The sequence below is a fragment of the Frieseomelitta varia genome, unplaced genomic scaffold, assembly GCF_011392965.1.
Source record: "Frieseomelitta varia isolate USP_RPSP 00005682 unplaced genomic scaffold, Fvar_1.2 scaffold_241, whole genome shotgun sequence".
Taxonomy (NCBI): domain Eukaryota; kingdom Metazoa; phylum Arthropoda; class Insecta; order Hymenoptera; family Apidae; genus Frieseomelitta; species Frieseomelitta varia.
Window position 1 is genome coordinate 499445 of NW_025109970.1, and position 26307 is coordinate 525751.

Here is a 26307-nt window from a genome sequence, read left to right on the forward strand (position 1 = left end):
TTTAATTTATATATATATAATAATAATTTATAATAATAATTTATATATAATTTATTCAATTTATATATACATAATAATAATAATTTATATATAATAAATATAAATTTTTTAAATTTAATTTATATATATATATAATAATAATTTATATACAATAAATATAAATTTTATATATATATAATTGCTTGTAAGAAAGAATAAAAAGTTTAAGACAATCTGTCGTCATTTAAAAAGAATTGGAGAGGTTAAATCATTGGATCTGTTGAATTTCACAAAACGACAACCTAACTCTGAAGACGACCCTTAACCTCTTCCAACGCACGTCGAGAACTTTTTGTCCCAAAATTGCGACATTTTCTCGATTTTAAGTATATTTAAGTTTAAGGCAAAACAAATAATAAATTTATTACTTCACAATGATTTCCATGCAGCGACGTCATCTCGACGAGTTCGAAAGAAAAAGAAAGCGACGAGTTGTTGTATACGGTTTCGGTCACTCGTTACGGTCCGCGCAAGTGGTCAACGTCGAAGGGTCTTAATTCGAAAAAAAGATCGAGCAATTTAACCTTAATTTTAACGAGACCAGAAGAATTTTACGCAAACGAGGAGCTACACCCTGTAGCGTGCTGCTTTGGAAGTCGTTTCATAGCTGAACGAGCTGATCAACGACGAACCAGATCGTTCCTCTTCCACGTTCTGAAACTTACGAGGACATAAACCACGCACCACCCCTCCATATGTATATATATATATACATATACGTATGCAAACGTGCGCGCGCGCGCGCATGGCGGAGAAGGGTGGAAACGCCGGCCGCGAAGGGACGACCGCTGGTCATCCTTGGAAAATTGAATTTCGTCCCTGAGGGCCGCCCGGATGAAGTATGCTGACAGTTGGAAAATTTGCGTTTAACCGGGTGCACGCGATCCAAATGCCGGTTTGGATCTTTTTTAACCACTTCTCGATCGTGAACGGATCGCCGAATCTTCTCTTAGGTTTGTGAATAAGACGGCGACGCACGATACATTGAGAAGCGGATCGCGTAATTGAAACGACTGGTCGTTAAGGACGAAACATCGATCGTTTCTGCGTTTTTGTAATTTCTTTGAATAATTCAAAGTTATTTTAATAGATCAGTTTTAACTTTTATGTATGATAACTTTTAGATAAGTTTTTTTTTTTTTTTTTAGGACTTGAGTTTGATTTGAATCAGAAACATAGTAAAATTTCCGTTCACATGGACCTCGGAGTACAAATATAGTTTGTATAATTAGAATTCACATAATAGGAGATTCTCAATAAAATAGCAAAAGTCCATTTGATTATTAAAATTTGGTTCAGATCAATAGAATTTTAATGTAGTTAAATTTCGAGTTGGTTGAGAACGGATGTTAGGTCTAAACATGTCCATAACAAAATGTTGCTTTTGACTTTATATGGAAAACTCCATATTATTATATTAATTACTTATTATATTAAATCACACTATATAAATATATGTTTCTTAGGATAATAATTGTATTCATTATTGTTAGTGAGGACGAACGATAAATAACTAACAACAAGTGATGTAGTTTACGAGATTATTTCTCGTAATATTATAAGTTTCGTTTCATCAAAAAACGACAAAAAGTTCATTGAAAAACTGTCAACTGAGAATGGATCTGATCTGATTTGCTTTCTCTTAAATTGGAATGTTTTTTTTTCCAAAGTTTGATATTTGAATTAGAAATAAATTGAAATCAAATTGTTAAATTAAATTAAATGTATTATTGTTGATTTATTGTTATTATTATTATTATATTATTCTTAAATTAAATTAAATGTATCATTAAAGAGCAGAAATTAACTCGGTGTCTTTGTACCGAATTCAAAGAAACTTATTAAATTAAAAATGCAAGAAGAACTTATTCTTCAACACCAAATTGGACAATTTCTCATCAGAATGATTCGAAAGTAAGATCAGTAAATAAATGGCAAGTTCGTCTAAACAAATTAATTAAATTGATACGTTTTCTATTAGATTGCAACGTCACATTTCATCGTATTACTGAGTTAGTTATACTGAGACCGCTAAAGGGACAATTTTAATTTATCCAGCTAATTTATATGCGAATTGTTAATGATCAAGATAAACCCATCGTTTCGTTTGTTTCCAGTAAATGGGGAGGAGAAAAAATTCGAGTTACTCACCGTGTGGCACCCATCCGTGGTGGCACCTGTCGCAGTACCGGATATGCCGCTTCCCTGGCGTGAACGAGTCGCAGGAGCATCCGTTGACTGTGCATCTGATGGACTGAAATCAGACGAAAGCAATAATTACGGACAGTCGGACCTTGCACTCGAATAGACATGCACACTGCCTTGCAATCAAAATTCTTAAATATCTAAAAATGAAATTTAAACTTACTTGGGGACAATTCACTATCATACAATAAAATTACTTATAGACGATATTTAAGGGTGAAATGACAAATTCGGGAAATCCCAATGTTCAAAGTTCGATAGAATGATAAGTGAAAAGATTGTACAGCAAGTTTCAAGAGCAGTTGCTGCAAAGAAGAAACGTCGATCTTCAAGGCGTTGATCGTAAATGGTAAAAATTATGAAAAAATTTTCGAATTCGAAGAAAAAAGAAAGGAATTTTCCATCGACTACAAGATGTTGAAGAAACAGTTGCACAAGATTCACCTAAAACTTTTCACTTTACTTTAAGCTAATTCTCACCAAACCACTGTAAATGATCTTCACCCAATCTCAAATACACTTTTCATGCTTCAACCTAGACTTGAACCAAAGTAACAATCTTCGTTCTATATAATATCCTCAGTAACGGCAAAGTACGAGCACTCCAATCGTCCATTGCGTCGAACAAAAAAAAAGAAAAAAAGAAAATTCGAAACGAAAATTCCCTTTCCGAGGACGTGCGTATCGCAAAGAAAATGCGGAGTTTTATTCGCCTACTTTTCAGCCGAAAGGGAGGAAATATCCCGGACAGTTTGGCGCGGATTAAAGGATCGTTGCCACGGGCGAGCAAGAGAAACGGGAGGGTGGGGTGTGGTATTTTGAGTGACCGTTTGGCATAACGCCACCCCAGAGGAAGCCTCGTAAGAGACGGGGCTCCGCCGGATTTTAAGGAACCGTGAATATTTTCCGCCCTTCGGCACGAAATTAACCTCTTGGGAGCCACCATCCAATCCTGCCCCACGGCTCTGAAAGGAAGGCGAGTCTCCCTGGATCGAGGTATTACTTTATGTACGCAGCGGAGAAGTTTATTTTGCGCGGCGCGCAGTTACCTGCAGCTTATCGTTGCAGTCAAAACTAAGAGACGCTGAAAGAAAGAGAGAGAGAGAGAGAGAGAGAGAGAGAGAGAGAAGAAGGAAAGAAAAAAGAAACACTAATTCCTCCTTCCATCTTTCATGCGTTTTGAAAGTTTCTCTCCACCGGGGTACCAACGCGAATCTGCACCGGGGCGAACTTCGGATTCCTTATTGACCATTTGCCCTGGCAACTGATTGCGGACCGTAACGAGTGACCGAGCCGTATATACAATAAATTCGTCGCTTTCCGTTTCTTTCGAACTCATCATTTAGACTTATCATTTGTTTCGCCTGGGGGGGGGTTACATTTAAATGTACTTGAGACTGAGCAATTGTTGCAATTTGGAACAAAATTATTCTCGACGCGCTTACGCTTTCGAACGTCGAACGTCGTTCTCATCATTTGCATCGTCGTTGCAGCGACGGTATCCCCGATGAAGCCTCACGCTTCATAATGACGGAGAACGAGTCTCGAAGCGGAGCAGACGTTCAGGCCGAGAATGCGGGAATAACAGAAAACAGATACTCGCGCGCGTACGCGCGAAATGTTGAACGAAAAAAGATACTTTCCAGCGCCTTAATCCCATCAGAACCCTACCGAACCATCGCCAACGAATCGTCGCTCCCCATTTAAGGGGTTACACGCAATCTCCCTTGCCCCTGGTCGACGAGAAAGGGGACCGTTTCACCTATACGCGAGGCCGTTCACGCCTCGAGAAGAAGAAGAAGAGGAAGACGACGTGTTGCGTGTAAGTTTGCCGGCGTGTCGTGGTGTTATAGGGCGTTATAGCGTTACGGATACGGCGTGTGCCGTTAATATAAAGACAAATGAAGCGACGAGCGCGCCGCCATCGTCGGCCATGTGTCTTTATCCAGACAGCGTCCCGCGCGGCGTCGCGGGAAATCTTCTGTCGTCGGGAAACAAAGCCCGGCGGAACGTGCACCGCTGACAAAATTTCGCAGCCGGCGAATTTTATTAGCTTCGCAGCGGGTTATTTATTCGGGACGAGCGACAGATTATATGGGCGATATTAGCGGCGGTCCCGTGCCACGCGGAAAGGGGGAGCAGAGCCCTGTGAAACAAAGTCCCGGTCGCGTTTCTTTCTTCTTCTTTTTTTTTTTTTTTTTTTTTTTTTTTTTTTTTTTTTCATATTCGAGACGGCGACGCCTTTGGAATTAGCCTTGCGAGTTAATTCGGCCAACGTTATAACGCACGCAGATATAACGTTTTAAATGGTACATTTAATACTCGTGTGGAATTTCGTTGGGAGATTTCTATAGCAAAGGGGAGGTGGTAGATGAAACGATTGATTTAGGTTTTGTCAAAGGAAATATTTGCTAAGTTATATATATATTTATATTCAATGTAAAGAAGATGATAGATGTTTGTTGATGATTAGAAAATAAAAGTAGAATATATATTAAATATATTAGATATATTAGAAAAGACAGAGATGTTAAGATATCATGTGATTGTTGCATGTACTTTTACATGATGATTTTTATACGAGTTTTAAATTTGGAAGTGTCACGTGCATCCAGAGAAAGTTAATAATAATCTCAGATACTTTTTCTCTATCAAAATTCCAATTACATTTAACAAATTATTTCAAAAGACACGTAACTAAGAATTTTCGAATTTTAAAATTCGATGACTGACATATTTTGAGCAATCACTATGTACTAGAAATGTGAATATGCAAACCAACTGTGTGTGTGTGTATTAATTAGATCAAATTTCAACAAAATTTCGTAATTTTTTACATAATCTCGCACGTTTGTATTTTTAGAAATTTGAGTTTAATCTCTCCCGCAACGGTACTCTATTATTTCTCACAAACTCCTTCTTCTTTTTAGCATTCTCTGCGGAGAATTGTCAACAAATTTCACAATCGAGACCGAGTAATTTATACGAAAGCAAAATTCGACTACCTTTCGCGAAATGATATCATATATATACCAGTTTCTGATCGGCACCAGCGTTTCTTCGCGTGGCTTTTTGCATTTGCTCGGTCATGTTCCTCCGCTGTCGCCGAGCATGGAAGGCAATAACGTTTTTACGAGCCACGAAACATTTATTGCAGCTCTCTCTCTGCCGCTCAGCTGTCGGTTTATCATCTCGTACCTCCGGTTAATACTCGCCGTTTAAGAACGCCACGAACAACTTCTGTATATTTTCCGCGGCGGTATATCTCCCGATTAGACTGGTAACGACACTGCCACCGGGCCGACGACGAGTCCATCAATTTACCGTTTCTTTTTCTTTCTCTCTTTCTTTCTTCCAACTGCTTGGCTCGGCCGATTCATCTGACTGTTAATCGCGAAAACCTGGAGCATTAGCTTGTCTCTCAATGACAAGACTTTAATTGCCCCATTTCATATCTATCGTTTCAATGTTATACTTTTTCAGGCCACTTGCCTTGGTCCATTAAGGATGGAGCAATAATTTTTACAACGTTATAAATCAAGGAATCCGAATGGACAACAAGGAGTGGTAAATATTGACTGAATTTAATTCAACGTTGAAAGACAGAATTTAATGACTGATAAATTGATTGGAAAAGGAATTACATCACGTTCGAGCGTGTTTCAAGTTCTTGCGTTGGGATGTTTATATTTAGTAACAGATTTGAAGAATGATTTTTAAGAAATGTGTCAAAAATCTGTTTGTGGCAATACAGTAAATGAAAATGCTACGACGTCAAACCTTTAATACTTTAATCTTTGTGTTGAGAACCGAGTACTCGGGCGTTCATTTCTATATTTTATTTAAAAATTTTCTTAATGAACTGCTGCAAATTCGCCCCAATTTCACATCGATTCATGTTATGCGAAGAGGATTTACGTATATAAAATACTTTAAATGGCTAACATTCATCATATAATCAGTTATGTATACAGAATAAATTATAGTTGAATAAATCATGATACAAAATTTTTATAATATTAATATTTTTGTATCATCAGTATTATGATTAATTTGTCCACGAATTTATAGAAATTTAAATATAAAATATAGAATAATTTTTTTATCATCTATTTCAAGATTAAATATTTATCCAATTTTTATTATTAGATGAATTTCAATAAATAATTATTCAATATTAAGAATAATACGTTTAATCTCTCAAATAATTTCATTTGAAATTTTAATATTTTCAATTTTTCATATAATAATAATAATAATAATAGAGAATTTTATATAATAATAATAATAATAATAATAATAATAATAATAATAGAGAATGAAATCACATCGCTTCGATGTCTCACCTAACACTAACTTTACCTTACAAACATCGTTAATAATAATTCCAGCTTGCAGAAGAGTTAGAATGAAAATCTCTCTCTCTCTCTCTCTCTCTCTCTCTCTCTCTCGTTTCACGAAACGAAACGAAACGCGGAAGAAGAGTTCCGGATTTCTGGACGATCCACGCACCCGGGAGCGTTTCGTTTCTCGACAACGGGATCGAACATGCACACCGGAGAGGCCGGGATTGTAATCCAAACGTGGAACAAGCGTACGCGCGCTGGCTGCAACGATGGCTATTACAACGTATCAACGAACGATAATTAATTGCGCGGATATGGATTACATGAATTACGCGGACTTATATTTCCAATCAATAGCGCGCCGGGGCGATACACACCCCGTGGCAGCGATGATGATTATCATTATAATCGGAAGCGGACCACCGGCACAGTTCCGCACAATGCTCGCCCAGCCTCCCTCCTCCCCTGCCTCCCCCGCGTATTGTTAAATATATCAGAGCCGTGGAAACCGTGGCTCGGCTACCGTTTGGTATTCGTTAACGAGCGGAATGGAATTACGTCAGCGAGTCGTCAATAGCCGATCACGGGAGCCATTTGTCACAGTGAAACACGGCGAAACGAGGCACCGCGTGTCGGTGGATCGCACGAGATGTAATAACAACGTGTTCGTTCATTGCTGGTTACTTTTCTTTTCCCCCGCGCGACAGATTTCGACAAAAATCTTCCGGAGATTTATCATTCGTATGGAAAGTTGAAACGGGAAATTTTCGGTTAATTCTGGGTTGATTCTTCGATTGCACTAGGGAAAAGTATATATACCTAGATTGTTCATTTGTCAATAGTTTAGTGAGATCGTACGTCTCAGAAAGATGATATACTGTGACAATTATTTTTTCTTTTCATTCAATTATTACAGTTAGATTAATACCGCGTCTTCAAACGGTGAAAATTGTGTCAATTCGTGCTTGAATTGGAATGAATTTAAAATACAATTGATTTACTTGTAAGAAGTTCAAAGAGAGAAACCTGTTGAATAAATACTATGTCAGAAGTGATGCGTCATATATAAAATAAACATAACAAAAAAATGTACGTTTAAAGCGTGTCTTTTTAACCTCTTGCGCTGGAATGACGTGCCAAATTGCAACATATTCTCTCAGTTTTAAGTATATTTAAATTAAATAAAATATTAAAATTAAACCCAGGCAAAACAAGTGATAAGTTAATAATAATTCTTATAATTTCTATTCAGTGATGTCATTCAATAGAAAAAGAAAGCGACGAATTATTGTACACGGTCTCTCGTTATGGTCCGCGAACCAGTTGCCAGCGCCAAGGGGTTAATTCGTTACACGCTCCTCGTTCGGTATTCAAAACAATTAGGTTTTCGGCTTAAGTTTAAGGATTAAATTCCCAGGCGAAGCAAGAAAAAATTGTAAATATTTGTGAAAACTACTAAAAGCGATCTTGGTCGTCGATCGACGACCGCGTCGCGTCCCAGAGGGTTGAAAAAGAGCTACCACCGATGTTTCACACTCGAAGCGTTCGCAGCTGGCAAACACTCGCTGAGCGGATGCATAGCTACCTGTGAATGGCCACTATTCGCGTCGATACATCCCAAATCTCCCCACTCTCTTCCCCATTCGAAATCCTTTCGCCCGAAACGAAACAACCCGGTGTTTGTGTTCCATCGTCGGCTACTTTGCCTCGAAGGGAAACGGCACTCGCGGCCGATCGTGGCTGAAATTCGTCTGACAAACTATCGCCCGGGATTGCAGTTGATCCATCAAAGAGATCCATCGAGAAGCAGAAAGGCAGACGTAGGCACGAAAGTACGAAAACCCGACGGCACTCGAGGACGATGACGCGTGGGGGAGGTTGGAGGAGGTTGCGATACACCGGTGGTTTCGCATCGCGGCCAAATCTCCTGGCAGATGTGTAGTAGGTTTGTGTTTAATGAACGGGGCTAATCTCCCCATTCGAAATGCAACGCTAACGGCGCAACGCGCAGCAGCAGCAACCGGGCAACTCGTCCATCGTTGCAAATTAATTTGACCAGCGCGCGAGTTAAACCTCAAGTATAAAGCTGCGCGAGCCGGCCCTGTCGACGATGCAAACCCCATTAATGAGTTCGAGGATTTAAGCTGGCTCGATGCATTTCGCTGATCCGATCCACTGATTCGCGGTCCCTTTTGCGCCCAACCCTCTCTCGTCGTTTCCGCCGTTCTCGCGACTCGCGCGACCGTTCTTCGTACGATTGTCGAAGATTTCTCGGGATTTCGCTGGATCAGATAGCGGAGGGATGAAATTAGTTGCAGAGTACGAGACGCGTGTGTAAGAATGTTTCCGTGAAAAAATGAATATTGGAAATGGGAACTGTGGCAGGAATTTAAAATTGTCGATCTATTTGCGTGCGTCAGAAATTTAAATCGTGTATTGCCGATTCACTCTACGCGCTAATGTTTTATTGAACGTACATTTGGAACAAATATCTTATAACTTCATGAAAATTCGTGCAATTGAAATTAAAAATAAAACGTAATATTTGAATTCTTTTTAATTTGTCTCGATCGAAACATTTACTATAGTTTAGTATGGTATTCTTTATTAATATTAATCGATTATAAGAAGTATTCGTGATGCAAATAATTTAAAAGACATATGCTTCTGCAATTGATATTCATACTACGAAGAAAAGAGTTTCTGTCGCATTAGTGATTAGTTTTTTTTAACAGTTTCAAGTCTAGCTAGTGCTAACATTTACTAAAACAATTATTTACATTAATATTATTTTATTATATTAACATTAATTATTTCATTAATATTATCATTTTATTATTAATTATTTGATTAGTTTCTTTATTCTCAGTGTCATCAGCTAATTTTATTATCGTTTAAATTAATAAACTATTTTCAGAGTAATTCTTTGCAAAAACTCAGAGAAATAACCTTTCTTGAAACCGAGAATATTCGTAATAATTTCTCCAATATAGAACAGTCGTGCTCGAAGGGAATTATTCGAAACGAGGTAGAAAATGTCAAATCTATCAAAGGCAAAAATACATTGCGAAGATTCAGATTGAAATCGTGCGTATCGGTAACAATTTCTTCACGTTTGAATTCAAACTCGAGATATTTCCAACGTTAAAAAAAAATACAATCGGATTTGAAAATGTAGCAAGAAATAAATGACTTACTCGTACTAACTTAACTTCGTACCTCGTTTACATTTTTCTCCTGTTCTTTCTGTTGAACAAACATTTCCACTATATAATAAATGATAAATGTTTCCTTTCTTTTCACGAAACGTTTGAACAAATATAAATAAATTTCGTGTCGTTACTTGAACTCTTTGAACTGATAGAAAAGAACAAGCGAAAGAGGGAAGGAACTACAACCATATTCGCCTTCGCATGCGACACGTGTACACGCGGTTTAAACGATACGAAGCAATTGGCAATTCCCCCTCGATCAGAATGCGGCACGCGTGTCCGTGTCAGGAGGGTAAACGCGTGCTGGAATAGAAAAAAAGAAAGAAAAAGAAAGCGGAATTTCCAATGGCTCGCTTCACGTGTGTGGCGGAATAATGAAATGCTAACAGCCTGGGCTGCGTTTAGCATATTGTCGCGGCCACAATGGCAATTTGCGTGATATATCTGGCCGTTTCCTCGGGACGCGTTCAAATGTAGCGGAATTAACTGCCCCCTCCCCCCCACTCCCGAGTATATTTCGACTTGGAGCCGGCGTTTGTCAAAATTTCGACGACCAATAATTCTTACTCTCTCGGGAGCAGTCTCAAATCGCGCGTCCGTAACCTCCAGAATTTTTAGTTCCAGACAGACGATGGAAAATGGTAGAAAGAGTTTACTAGTAGAACTCTTAAAATTAGTCTGTGTCCATTTTCCCTTTTTTTTTTTTTTTTTTTTTTTATGAGTTTTCATAAAATAAAGAAACTCACGTAGGATTTTTTGAAATGGAAATACACTAGAAAGTAACATCTGTATGAATATCTATGTGATTTATGTTTCTTTATAAAAATAACATTAACGCGCACGTAGACGAATGTTAACATTTGAAGGATAAGAAGAAGAAACAGGGAATGCCACGAGATTTGTCTTATTAAGAAAATTACTTGAAACATTTGACGCTATCTCTAAACTGTATTCAATAGTTTCGTAGTGTCAGTTGTCACAAACAAAATATACTACAAAACCGAAAATCTCGAAAAAAAAACTTCGTTCCTTCAGTTTCGTTCACAGTTGGACAAATTATTATGCATTTATGAAAAATTTATTACAACATTTCTATTTCTTTAATCATGTTCATAAAAATATAACACGTTCGTAAAAATAAAAATGAAATATAAATTATAAACAACTCTTGCGCATGAAAATCCGCGATTCTCGTTATGGTTCGTTCTAAATTGTTGCAAGAAATATACCAATATCATTCAAGGAACACAAATACTTACATTACATGAAACTCATAGAACATAAACGAAAGAAAAAGATACATATTTAAGTTACTTTAAAATCCCAACGTGGAACAGATATAAGTATTTAAAGTTATTTTAGATATTTCTGTGAAGGCAAATTCCTATCCACCTTCAATTTTAACTTTTCCATTTATACTGATTTGTATCACTCGATTTAATTTGTAATTTATTTATACATATTTGTAATAAAACATTTACTTATATACTTTTATACACATTTATCAATCTATTTATTATTTTTGTATACGAATTACAATCGCAACTACATACTAATCTAATTTACATTATCTATTGAATGCTTTTGGCATCTATCTATCAAAAGTATTTGAAATTAATATCGAGGCCATGATCGCCTGATCAAAGGCCAAAATTAAATTAAACAGTCTCGATATATATATATATCTCACCTGTAAATTTCACTCACGGGCAATCGAGCGGTGCGGCTCGATTAATTTTCCCTTTCGAGCGAACTGCAAAGATTACCCGGCCACGAAGGAATAAAGAAATGAAAGATGGAAAGGGGCAAGGGTCCCTGCGTGGACGATAAATATCGCAGGCCGGCGGCGACAAAATATCGCGAAATAAGAAAGGCTGTAACGGCGGGGTTGACAGACGGCACCCTGAGGAGCACTAAGTCACCGCCTATGCTAACTTTCTGTCCTGACCGCCCTCCTCTCTCTCTCTCTCTCTCTCTCTCTCTCTATTTCCGACCGATGAAATAATATCGCCCCGATTGCCAGCCTTGATCCATGTAGCGTGAAACGTCCAGACGTTTGCCGAGGGATTCCTCGGGAGTAAGTCGCCCGGCGATAATCGCCGAGGGATGATATCGCGTTTGTTTCCACGGAATCCCGAATTTCATTCGTGGACACGTGGTTTATCGCGAAACAGCTTTGGCACTGTTCTGAAGGACCACTTGCACGGAACGATTTTCTCTGGAACTCGGTCGGAATATATTTTAACCCCCTTTCCGCTGGCAACTGGTTCGCGGACCATAACGAGTGACCGAACCGTACACAATAATTTCGTCGCTTTTCTCTTCTTTCGAACTCGTCGATACGATATCGCCGGACAGGAGTTATTAAGAGGCAATGAAGCTTGTTCGTTTTGCACCTGGGTTACACTGAAATATACTTAAAACTGAGAAAATTTCGCAATTTGCAAGAGGCAACTATGGGAAGGAGATGGTGGGTCTCTGAATGTGCGAGATAAATTCAATGTCTCTCTTTGAAATTGCGATGCAAGTAGCTAGAGGACTCCTTGCAGATACTGAATTTTCAATCATTACTATACTCTAGTGCATACTATACTCATGTTCCATTTGAAAATAAAAATAATATATGAAAAAAGTCACAGTTTTGCTTTTCTATGCACGAGTAATCCAAGTATTTGCAAATTCTAAGTAAATGATAATTTTTCTCCCCCTTCTGGAAAATTTCATGCCTGACACTCGAGGTGTGTTTTGTACAAGATCTGCTTGAATTCTAGAGCAACGGATAGAAGAGAATTTAAAGTAATTTCACAAATATAATACAAGAGCTGAATTTTTCTAAATTTTCTATAGTCAAACTTATGCATTCTAAAATTTCTATTAGTCATTTTGGCCATTTTGGTAGTTTCATAGTGTGAATTAAATTCATTCAGTCTGTGATTAGCCTCGATTGGTTATTTAGGAAAACGACCGAGTTCATGGAGAACGGTTCTTTCCAACGATACTGAAGCGGAAAATTGCTGGATCCCTGTTGATTTTCCCTTTGCTTCCTCGCACACACAGACGGACAGCAGAGGGTGCTTTTTAAATCTCATTATTACAGCTGCCGGGCAACGCGAAAAATAAGCGGCGCTCACTGAAGAACTTAATCCGACAGACTTACGGCCGTGAAACGATCGCGCGTGCATTTACTTTCGGCTTTTCTGCTTTTTCCCCCTCTAACGCGATAACAGAGAACAATGACGCGTGGAAGTTAGCGTCCTCTCATCGAAAGCGCCCCCTTTCAACGTAACAAGTTTCCCCAATTTCGTACACTTTCTTCTCTCTGCCAATGAAAGTTCGTGCGTTTCAGTTACGCAGATACTAAATTTTACGCGCTGATACTGCAATAAAATTCTATTTATCTATCTGGAGAGATGAGTAGTTTATACGAGGTGAGTCACTTTGCTCCGAGGAACGTATTATTTGACAAAGATAGCATGAACGCAAGAATACTTTTTATATTTTTTTATATATTTTATATTTTATATATTTATATTTATATTTTCAAATATATATTTTATATATTTATATTTATATTTATATTTTTATATATATATTTCATATTTTATATATTTATTTTATATATTTTATATTTTATACATTTATATTTATATATATATATTTTATATATTTTATATTTTATACATTTATATATATATATATATATATATATTTTATATATTTTATATATATAGGTACAGTGAAACTTCGCTTACTATACGAACTTGTCAGGAAATAAATCGTTTATACAACTGGAATCGCATTACAATTCATCCTCCATTAGTGATTTTTCGTTCATACAATAGAATTCAGGTTCGCATAACGGGAATCAAGAGTTCGTTTAGTTGGGTATTGACTAAAATTTGGTGGAGATAAAGGGAGTTCCACCACAACCAATTTTATGTTAAAATATTTGCCAAAGTAAATTTTAGCTTAAAACAAATTGTACAAAAAATAACGAGCTCCATCAGGTAGTGTATTAAAAATTATATAACTCCGTCAATCCGTTAATAATTTGACTAATCACAACAATAGTTCATTTATTATTAAACTTTAATTTTTAATAAATTAATAAATTAACAAACTTCATTTGTTAATAAATTCTAGTAAATTTTATTGCAAATAAATATATTTTTATTGCAAAATATTGTCTTTTTATTGCACTGTAGTCATAGTTTATTGCAAAATTTTAATCATCGAGCAGGCAATCGTACTCTGTGTACGTATATACGATCAACGATGCGCTCTATTTATAATAATTACATTTTGTTGAGTAAGAAGTTTAAATTCTCATACGGAAAGATGTTTCGAACAAAAGTTGCACGGTACTGAGGGAATTGTGCAACGTGACAATTAACTTTTTGTTGAACTGCTTTTTTCCTCGGGACGCGAATATCACGCGATGTGCAACATTTGAAACATTTCCTGAAGGAACACTGCACACCAAAAGTGAGTAAGGAAACGCGCACGAGTTCAAAAATCAGTAACATTCAAACGTATCTCTTTCGAATTGCGAGAACGAACTGCGAATTACACTTGGAAAACTGAAAGTCGAAAAAGGAAACGAAGTAACAAGAGATCATACTCCCTAATAACTCTAATTTCACGGAACGATGAATAATTCTATATGTCAAAATTAGACGATTCTACGCCTGTAGAACTGTAAAGTTGAAATTTCATCAATTTCCCATGCCATCTATTACTTTTCGTTCACGCTCGATGGTGAATTGATTCAAATTCAGGAATTAACGAAAATTTCACTCACACGACAAATCGAATAATAAAATAACCACAAACTAAAATTACGACGTATCATTTTCTCTGAAATTAACCCAGACGAGTGTTACTCGGTCTTTCACATCCGAATCAATACCACGCAGGTACGGGGCAAAAGCCGAATCGATCCGTTTGTGGCAAATACGCCATGCCTTCTGCCAACTTGAACGCGAGAATTCATCGAATAGCTCGAAATCGGGCCGCAACTTACACGAATCGAGCGTGCCAAGCCACGGCCGCTATTTGGCAGAGAGGAACGCCGTAACAACAACAACAACCATGATCGTCGTGTTCGTCGTCGTCAACGCGATGTATCGAAGGAAACGGTTAGGGAGAGTTGCGAGAGTTATTTCCAGCGCAGCTGTCCGCGGCAAGGATCGGCGGAAGATCTCCGATCTTCAGCCCGGTGCTCAGGCTGGAAGAAAGAAAAGAAAAGAGAAAAGAAAAAAGAAAAAAATGACTAGACATTTTAATAGAGCGAGTTTTCATCTATCGTCCCTATTCATCGGCAATTTCCGATTGAGTCGCCGTCCCCGGGGGAAGATCGATCGCCATTGTCTCGAGCGGAGAGCCGTGTGCCGCCTCCGCTAACGCTTCCACTGACTTTTCATCCCGGCAGCCACACCTTCGCGATCGTTCCACGAAAAAATCGAGCCCGTAATGCCGGTAATGGACGGACGAAACGCGCGGAAACAAATCGATCGCAGCGGAAACAAGCTGCCGTGACACGTGACACTTTGTATCACTCGTAATGGCCGACCGCGAGCACCAGTCTTCGCGAACGGAGGGGGCGGTGGCTGAGGACTCTTAAGGGGTCAGGAGAGTTTGAAATTTTCAAAAAAATCGATTTTTTGTTTGTTTGTTTTAAATAGTGGTTTGAAGTCTTAGAAATAGGATACAGAAGGTCCTAGCCTTATATTTTGGTGTATAATAATAAATCCGCAGATACAGAGTAATTGAATTTGTCATCACTGTTTATAACTTTGAGTTACAAAGTGTAAATCGTGTGATTCAAATATTATTATTCTTGGTGAATCGAGTATCAGAGGACTTGGATTCAATTTAGTTGTGTATTTTTCATAAATTTCTCCGGGTAAATCTTAGAAAATTTTCTTGAATATTTGTTTATATTAATAGTATATATTCAAACACAAATTATGGATAAAATGGAATCTTGATTTTTTTATTTTCAAATCTTTCTCGCTGCATATGCAAAACAGGCTGTATACTAGAATTGTTCTCTGTCCGTAAATAAGTTTTAAAATGTTAAATGTTAGTATATTTTAGTTAAAATTAGCAGTTAGTATATTTTAGTTAAAATTAGTAGTTAGTATATTTTAGTTAAAATTAGTAGTTGGTATATTTTAGTTAAAATTAGTAGTTGGTATATTTTAGTTAAAATTAGAAGTTGGTATATTTTAGTTAAAATTAATAGTTAGTATATTTTAGTTAAAATTAATACTTAGTATATTTTAGTTAAAATTAGCAGTTAGTATACTTTAGTTAAAATTAGCAGTTAGTATATTTTAGTTAAAATTAATAGTTAGTATATTTTAGTCAAAATTAGCAGTTAGTATATTTTAGTTAAAATTAGTAGTTAGTATATTTTAGTTAAAATTAATAGTAAGTATATTTTAGTTAAAATTAATAAAGTTAGTATATTTTAATCAAAATTAGTAGTTAGTATAGTTTAATTAAATATCAATATATTTTACTGAAACTCGAAACACGAAAGAAGTACATTTTCAAAAATTTATTTGTCAAAAAACTTTCTCTAGAACATCTTTCTCAAAAAATCTGAAGTATAGACTAGAACTAGAACAGGCTGTAAGAGTTCTCGCACGGGAACCGATTTCTAGAAAGATCGTTCAATTTCAAACAACGTAACACGCCGATTCCGAAATTCCGCTCTATTTCTGTCCTTGCCGCAGATTCATCACCGTAATTGTCATCACTTCGAATATAACTTTGCGCGATGGTAGTTCGCAGTTCGTCAATTTCTCAGCGAGTAGCACTCGAGTCCAGCTCCGCCTGATGGCCCCCTGACACGGGACGTTCTTTCCTCGTAAAACGTACCTACTACTTCGCCACCGGATCGTGACTCGGAACCTTTCGATCGACTACGCCCCATCAAGGCAATTAGTATTAGCCAATATCGTGGATGACAATTATGCGACAACTTTCATGTTAATTTAATAATAGAGATCGTGCAGCAAGTTTTGGCCATTATGACATTGACGAATGGGGTTTTGTGATTTTTGGAAAATTAATTTCAATTCACTTGGGGATCGTTGAAAACACGTATTTATTTCCAGGGACCACATGATCTGGATCTATCCAATATCGCGCGGTAAAATTCTATTTAAACTGGATACAAATAGTTTGTGCAACTATTTCAGTTTATTCTTGTGATTCTTGTGATTTTTCGTTCAATGTATTTTGGGAGTTCATATCGAGCAACAATTCGTTTAAAGGCATCGATTAAAATTTAATTGAAATAAACATAGTTTGCAAAAATTAACTTTACTGTGCCATTTATGTAATCGACTGCATTTGTTTGATTGTCAATCGATATTCAAGATCATTTTCTTCAACAGATTTTTTTTCAGATTTTCGAAGGCAATTGTACCATTTTTCCTAAATTATGTGTACTATTCTACTTTTATATATAATTCTAATATATATATAATTCTACTTTTATATATATCTAATTTATATATAATTATATTAAGAAATATATTCTAAACTTTAAAGTATCCTTCACTTCTCGAACAAGGTAAACTTCTTCGGACTCTTCTTGAGAAATAACGATACAAAACCATGACTTTAAATACATTCAATTAAAGTTAGTTGTATGAAAAAATAACAACTTCTGAGCAAAAGTCTGAGAAAAGGCTCATATCTTTCGAACAGAATCAATATCACCCGGAAAACGAGCGTTCAAATCAATCATCATAGATCATTAAACATTACCAAATGAGTAGAATGAATCAATCACTCGCAACAGCGTAGGTGGACATCGACCCGAAACAAAGAAGTTGCGGCAGTATATAATTCTCGCGGAGGAGAAAGGACCTCGATCGAAAGGAACGTGTTGTCAGCGGTGGCAGGTAAATAATAAACTGCGTCAATTACGGAATTCCAATCGCACGGCGATGGCGCGAACGAACTCGTGTTCGCAGAATTCTCGCGACTGAAGCAAGGACTCGGTATTGAAAGGTCGTCGATACATTACGCTACGTTGCTCGAGAAATATCGATAAGCGAACCGGTCAAGTGGAAACGCCGATTTGAAACGATCTCTGGTCTCCTATATAAAGACTTTCTAAAGAAATTGCGTTCAAATGAGAAGGGAAAGAGAAAAATTAAAACTGTAATTATAATATATACAGACATAAATTTATAACAAACCCCCACACCCCCCAAAAAAAGTAAAATTAAAGAATTTAATAAAAAAAGAATTGTATTAGTAATAAAATAATGATAAATTTAAATTGATACTTGGACACAATTAATTTTCAAAGAATAAAGGAGTTATGAAAGAAGCGTGACTCTTTGCTGTTGCTGCTGTTAAGATTCAAGGAATCAGATAACACGGACAATGCAAATCTGACCATAATTCAATTGAAAGTTTCTTACAAATTTCTAATTTTTAATTACAATCTGATTTGAAAAATCTGAAAAATATAGAAGAGGTGTAGTTGAAATTTGAAATATTTACAATTAACTCTGCGTGTAGGAATCCAGCAAGATGATCGATCTGACAATTAGGATTTGTTTAACTATAAATAACTTTTCCCTCGATTCTCCGAAATAAAGTTAATATTCTTGTATAATATATATTTACGTGTATTATATATATAAATATTGTTGCTGTTATTTTACTAGAACTGTTACTTCTTTTTCCTATATTGTGGTCTATACTTAATCAAAATTTCGTGAGAAACAGACCTCTCAACAAAGCCAAAAATATAACATAATTTGAAATTGAATATTTCATTCCTCGCTGCTTTATTCCTTCAAAAATTGAAAATACAGTCTGATTGGAAAAAACTGAAGTACAGGAGAAAATAAATAAACGTTGTCAAAATTTGGAAAATGTATCTTCGAACAGTCGATCGAAGGCGTGAGTATCACAGAAACATCAGAGGTCGAGATTTCCCGAATAAATCGGGATTTCGAAAGGACGTTAAAGCCGCGAGATCTTGTTCGCCACGACAACCAGATATACTCGACCCCCCTTCGTTTCGTGAATTATGGTCGCACTGTCGCCTTATGTCTCGCGCGCGCTGTTTTCACGCACATTGCGACCGCATCGCCGTGTTAAACGAATAATAAACACGTGTACGTCTATGCGTAATAGATGTGACTGCATGTGCATTCTGCTCGATGCCGGGTACAACTCGCTTGTACCGTGTGACGGAGAGAGAACATGTTTCACTAATGCACGAAGCGATAAATGAAACATCACGTCGTTTAAAATATAGAGTCTTGAGACCTTCCGAGAGAGAACTCGTCACTTGCGGAAGATGTTTTCTTTTTTTATTTAAAATGTTGACTTGCTATAACTATTTTAATTGAAAATGTTGATTAACTATAAATTATATATACAGGTATGTATAACTTGATCACTTTCTGAATACGTTGTCTTTGGAAATACGAAGATTATAATATGACAGTAATTATTTTTTAATAATATAATATTTTTTAATAATTTAATATTAATAATATAATACAATATAATATAATATAATTTATAATATAATAATATAATACAATATAATATAATTTAAATTACGATAATTTAAATGTATATGTAATTGAAATATATAATTTAAATGTATATGTAATTGAAATGTATAATTTAAACGTATATGTAATTGAAATGTATAATTTAAATGTATATGTAATTGAAATGTATATGTAGTGTATGTATGAAAAAAACTTACAGGGGAAAATATTGCTATGTCATAATATCGATAAATTGCGTTCATTGTCATACCAGTTTAACCAGATTAAAAATTTTAATCGATCACGCACCGGCTTTTTATACGACACGACACTTTTATAATTATTTTACACGTGACAAATAGATACAACGTATTATGAATGCATATGAAATCTAGTCGAGTCGTATAATTAATCACGCAGATTAAGATACGTTGAGCATGTTACAAATAACAAATATGTATGATTAAAAGGTAATCAATTATCCATATTGTATAATTGCATCGCGATACTTCCGATTGGTTATATTTCGAAGTAAATTTTGGTTTGCGCCAAGTTCCCGTTGCTAAAGCTTTAACCGTAAAATCACGATAAAGATAATTAATTACAATAATTTATTCGGATAGGTATCACCATGAACTGAGGCAGATAAATTATCCATATCATTATCAAATTAATGCATCGTCGCTTAGCCAATTGTACAAAATGTAAAATTAACGTGAATTCTTCTTACGTCGGCCATTTTTTTTATGCAATATTCTTTCGTCTTCTTACAGATATGATTATTATTATATTATATTATTTGATTATTATTATATTATATTTTGAACTGTCATATATATTATACTAAAAGTGAAATAACTTAGGTATATCTAAATGACAGGCACACATTTGTCAGATTTATCATCTCGTTTTTATAGTAAATACTAAATCTCGAGAGTGTCTCCAACTGTTGCTTTTGCATTTAGACTCGACGTCTAATGCCAAATGATTACATTAACAAACGTGGATATATATATATATATATATATATATTTACAGATAGCAACTTGCATTCTGAACACGAAAAAGAAAAGATACTAAATGAGAAAAGTGAAATGCAGATATATTTTTTGGCAGTAAATAAAAATAACAGGGAATATTGGTCAATCATTACGACATCGTTTCGTCATGTTCGTGTGCATTAAAAAATTAAAAACGTACAAAATACCACGATGTTACAAATGTGTGATCGCAAGAGTAAAAATTGTAATCGAGCCTTGTAAGAAAGTCAATCTTAAAGTATGTCGTGTGTATTGTATATTAACTGCATCATACACTGTGTGTATTTTCTCGTATATTACACAAAAATAAAATAAAATAAAAAAACAATAAAAATCGATCGACAACGAATTTTCCAATCAATTAAATTTTCTGCGCCAATTTTTCGGAAATCTTCGACGGCAACTTATTCCCAAACTTACGCGATGGCTCGATACAAACTTATTACATATTCGCCAAACCTATTCTCACACGTACACTAAAAAAAAAAAAAAAAAAAGACTTCGTTCAAATACCATTCCTCCAGAACCACACCTTAATTTCTCGCTTGCGAGAACGCGGAGGATCAAGCAGAGATCGCGAGGCGAGGTGCGCGTGTAATGGGGATCGGCGATGGTGGTTTCCGCGGGGGTCGGGGGCGTTTTCGGCCGGGCCCCCGGTCGATGCTTGATATATCGGCTCGTAAAAATCGCCGTGGAATAAAATATCTCCGCGGGATCTCGGGGCGAAGGTCGACGTCGCCGAAAGGGGCCCCCTCGCCGCAGCGCATCGCGTTTATATCGGTGACCGGGTACACGAACGTATGCGCCCCTCGCACACGTACCCATAGGTGCGAACATTGTTAACAAGTCCCGTATTTTATACATCCAAGCAGAAAACAACCGGCCCGGCTGCCGACGAGGAGACCAGCGGTGCTCCGTCACCCTTTTCTCGTGAATTTTTCGAGCAAAATAACAATTCGTCGTCCATTTTGTTCGATCTTTTCTCAGTCAACTTCGGAGTTCTTCTTTTTCAAAAGAAAGTTTCAAGAATGATTACATCAGCCATAGCGAATGAATTCTAACGCAATAGCAGTTTCGAGGTGCGCGTCGGACAATTTTGCACGAGTTTGTTTGAATCAATATGTACAATTTATTCATTATTTTAAGAAATTTATTATCTACGCGGTTCTAATAATATCTATATTTGAATTAAATTGATATATTTGGATAATTGCGATATTATTGTTATTTATCGAATGTTGATAAAATTGAAAATTGTATTCAACTATTTGCGATATATAAGTCTCACGAAGCCGCCAAATTTAATCTCTCGTACCACGTACGTCAAAAACTTTTTGTTCCAAAATTGCAATATCTTCTCTAATGTTAAGTATATTTAAGTATAACCCAGGCAAAACAAATAATAAATTTTTCACCTCTCAATAATATCTATCCAGTGATATCACACCGACATGAGTTCAAAAGATAGAGTAAACGACGAATTATTGTATACGGCTCGGTCACTCGTTATGGTCCGCGAACCAGTTGCCAACGCAAGGTGTTAACATCGACAATTCTTTGTTCTAAAATTGTAATATTTTCTCAGTTTTAAGTACATTTAGGCAAAACAACTAATAAATTTATCACTTCTCAATAATATCTATCCAGTGATATCACACCGACATGAGTTCAAAAGATAAAGTAAACGACGAATTATTGTATACGGCTCGGTCACTCGTTATGGTCCGCGAACCAGTTGCCAACGCAAGGTGTTAACATCGACAATTCTTTGTTCCAAAATTGTAATATTTTCTCAGTTTTAAGTACATTTAGGTAAAACAAACAATAAATTCATTACTTCTCAATAGTATCTATCCAGTGATGTCACACCGACACGAGTTCAAAAGATAGAGTAACCGACGAATTATTGTATACGGGTCGGTCACTCGTTATGGTCCGCGAACCAGTTGCCAATAGTATCTATCCAGTGATATCACACCGACACGAGTTCAAAAGATAGAGTAACCGACGAATTATTGTATACGGCTCGGTCACTCGTTATGGTCCGCGAACCAGTTGCCAGCGCAAGGGGTTAAAATGACGTTGCCGGCGTTCAGTTAAGAAATCTGAGGTGACGTGAACCTACAATACATTGTCGATGTCGGATTTCGAAATCACAGGCCGCGAGATGCATTGTATGTCCGACGAGGAAGAAACCGAGGTGGAATATCGCGATCGGCAAAAGACAAGGCCCGCGGGTAGAAAGCATCGAGAGACGCCGAGCGCAGCATCCAGGTCGGGGGGCGGGCGCATAAATCGGCCAGTCGCAGCGTGAACACGCCGGCCCGTGTGTGAATAATCGTCACATAAATAAAATCGCCGATCGCGGCGACGTCCATTAACGCGTGTTACTGCGACGTTAATCCACTGGGAACGCGTTCAAATTTCCCCGCTTACGTCCGGCCGGCGTACAATGTAAATAATTCCCGATCGATCTGGCATCGATCGCCGGGCACGATCGTGCATTTACATATAGATGGACCGCTGTCAATGTAACTTATCACGGCCAATAACCGACGGATGTATCAATTTATCCTCGTTTCGCCTCTTTCGCTTCTTCCATTTTCATTCCTGTTTCTATTTGCCAGTCGCGGATATCGGCGAAATGTAATCACGCATTCTTCTTATGTCGGAGTTGACGCTTTGTGCTACACGAATCGAATTTTACGTATTACGTTCTATGATTATTCTCACTCTTCGTTTAATTTATAATTCCTAGATGAAGGTAAGTTATAGTTCTATGCAGAAAAAAATCAAAAATTATCACTGTAGATCTTAGTTTCGTGATTTTTCTATTGTGCTCATCGAACAATGAAAATAAGTACGTGAAAAACTAAAATTTAAAAACAAACTCAAACGAAACTATAAAATAATACATATATGGTGTATTAAACACTGATACTGATTGGATCACAGAATAATCGAACTAATATATAAATAAATAAACGTAATATATAAATAAATCAATTGAAATAACACATAAATTAATTAAAATTGCAAGTAAACAATTTATGTACAAACGTAATTATACAATTATTATTATATTATTAGGCAACTGTCGAAACTACCGAGCTGTAGCTTCATTTCAGACTTGCTTTCGATGTGAGCGAAATATAACTACAGAAAATTCAAAGTAACGCTAATTGCACTGCTCGCTAATGTCAAAAAGAAAAAAAGAAAGAAAAATATCTTCTCTTAAATAAATTTGAGGGGTTGGTAACTTTCTGCGTAAGTTACTGGAATACAGGATGAAATTGAGAACCCTTTTCGGTCGGCGACGATATTTTCAAAGGATGTTGCTCGACCGGCCATAATTCCAAGCATAAACACCGATTTGGCACGAGCACCGTGTCTCAACGCGTTGTGGAACAATGAAGACTGTTTACCGTGATTAACTCCTCGCATGAACGAGAGTGAACATCCATCCGGCTGCAGCTCGTTTCCGATTCGCACGTCGCCGATATGCGAATGAAGAAGTTTAAAAATCGGTGACTCACTGCCGAGAGAATTCGCCTCTCAAAGAAGAAGAAGCATTGGCACGTGCAGCTCCTTGGTGAATATTGAAAACAAAATGTTGACAATACGGTAATTTAATAATTACAGTATAAGGTATTTTATAAATCCGTTTAATAATTGCACAACTATAGGTATTTTATAAATCCGTTTAATCATGAGTGATTTAGTAACAGCCATCACTAACAAATATTATTAATTAATTTAGTAATAACTCTTTAATCCTAATTGCAAGATAATTTAATAATTTAGAAATAAAGTAATTGTTTTATAGAAATTACATGTTCATTATTTGTTAGTATAGGTACGTTAGTCGGTACGATAATTTTATTTCTATTTGCACAAAGGTACAAAGTTGAATCAACAACAATATTTCTTGTTAGAAGCAAACATTCGTAACTTTGAAAAATTGTTTGAAATCAGCCCCGACTGCGTAAAGTAATTTCTGCAACGTGCATCCTTCGTGTAATACTTAGTGCTCAATTCTGCAATGGATGATAATTTTCGTCAGATGTATAATTACCGATTCAGTCATGGTCTTCACCGTACACCGCTTTATCGAATTCGATTTCTGCACAACAGCCGTGACTTTTTAAGGATGCAACATAGAGAAAGGAAAATGGTCGACTTGGAGTAATGCGCGGTGTCAATCTGCGCTAATGACTGCATAAGTGTACCATCGCCGTGCAACGTATCGTCGGATCAATGTCCTTCAGACCGTTTTGTTATTTAGGCTGTCGGCGTAACGCATGAATATTAATTCATTAATTAGTGTCGGTGTGTCATCACCTGTGAATCAACGAACAACAAAGTATCCGTGTTATGTAGTATCGTGTTCATTTGTTACTAGGACGCGTTACAAAATCTAGCCGATCGAGAAAAATCAGATTTTGTGGAACGAAGTGCTTTCTACTTGCGCTGTTTTCATTCATCACACGCTGATGAATTTTGCGCTATTGCAAAGTGAAGTTTTGCAATCTCAGCGAGTCAAGTTTCGATAGCTCGACTATTATTTGTAATAGAAAAAGGAACAGAATTGAAATATCGCTCACTTGGCATCGAATACATAAACTAATCGTAAGTATAAAGAACGATTATCTGAAACATAATTATCTGAACCCGATAGGCGATCAAACTCTTGTTGATATAAGACAATCGTGTTTAACGAGTTTCGTTTGAAAAGTAGCTTAAAGTACATTTAAAAAATAGTACGTCATTGCAAAATAAGTACTAGGAACTCGCGTTAGCTTTAACAAATACACTTTTTATAAAAAAAAAAGAACGCTTTCCATCTCATGTTTAAAAATTTTTCAACAGCTGAAAAATACGAAATACAGTTTGGTTTGCAATAAATAACAAATTTATTGCTTCTTGATCATGTCTATTCAGTGACATCATACCGACGAGTTCAAAGAGAAATCGACGAATAATTGTATACGGCTCGGTCACTCGTTACGGTCCGCAATCGCAATTGGCCGCGGCGCAAAGTGGTTAAAGATCACTCTGAAAGCGTACGAGGCTTCGTGTTCGAGGTTCGAAACGAGGTTCCCTTCGCGAGATCCTGAACGACGATCCATGTGTCGTTAGTCACGAACCTCCAGTATTCACCCAAATGGCGGTGCACCGGCACCAGTTTCCTCTACAGTCCTTCCGGTATATCCTCGCCCTGCCAGAAAACGCAATTACACACCGCGCGTAGTAACGATCGTTCCTCGTTACGTTTCGCCGACCGCTATGATATCGAATCGAACGGGGCAAAGTCGGCCGGTGTGGTTGTGCATCGAGGTACGCGGGGAAGGAAAAGCTCGTTGATCAACGACGAACTAGATGAGGAGAGTGGATGGTTGTAGAAAGAGGGAGAAAGAGGGAGTCGGCTCGAAGGCAAGAAAAGAAAGGAGGAGAGGGAGATGGTTGTCCAGCGAGCCGGAGGCCACGACGGCACAAGAGGATCCGCGCCACTCGCCGTCGATTCGCTTTATTTTACCGAGGCGCTTCCGGATATTCCCCGCACGTGGTGCTCGGTCAGGAGGTTAGGTTAAGGAGCAGCGGAGCCACTCGTTGGCCCTCCCCCTCTTTCCGCCGGTGGCTCCGGGGGATGGATGGAAAAGGGTTTCACCGACGACGGGGCAAACGAGTTCGGTTCTGTTCGGTGTACTCGGGACGGGATGGCGGAGAAAGCAGCATCAGCGGAGGAGGAGGAGGAGGAGGAGGAGGTGGTGGAAAAGGTGGAGGAGACGGAGGATGGGGTGACGATGGCAGAAAGTAGGAGGACGAGAGAGAGAGAGAGAGAGAGAGAGAGAGAGAAAGAGAGAGGAGCGGCTGGCTGGAGAAGAGGTTAAAAGAGGGAAAGAGGTTGGAGAGGGTCGGAAGG

At 37.1% G+C, this 26307-nt stretch overlaps 1 long non-coding RNA gene across 1 annotated transcript; it reads left to right on the forward strand.

Moving 5' to 3' along the window:
- Nucleotides 1-354: 354 nt before the first annotated feature.
- Nucleotides 355-26307, forward strand: LOC122527974. The gene is made up of 5 exons (XR_006306466.1): nt 355-375; nt 8525-8528; nt 16627-16633; nt 21986-22132; nt 26269-26307. It is a non-coding gene; the product is annotated as an uncharacterized LOC122527974 (long non-coding RNA).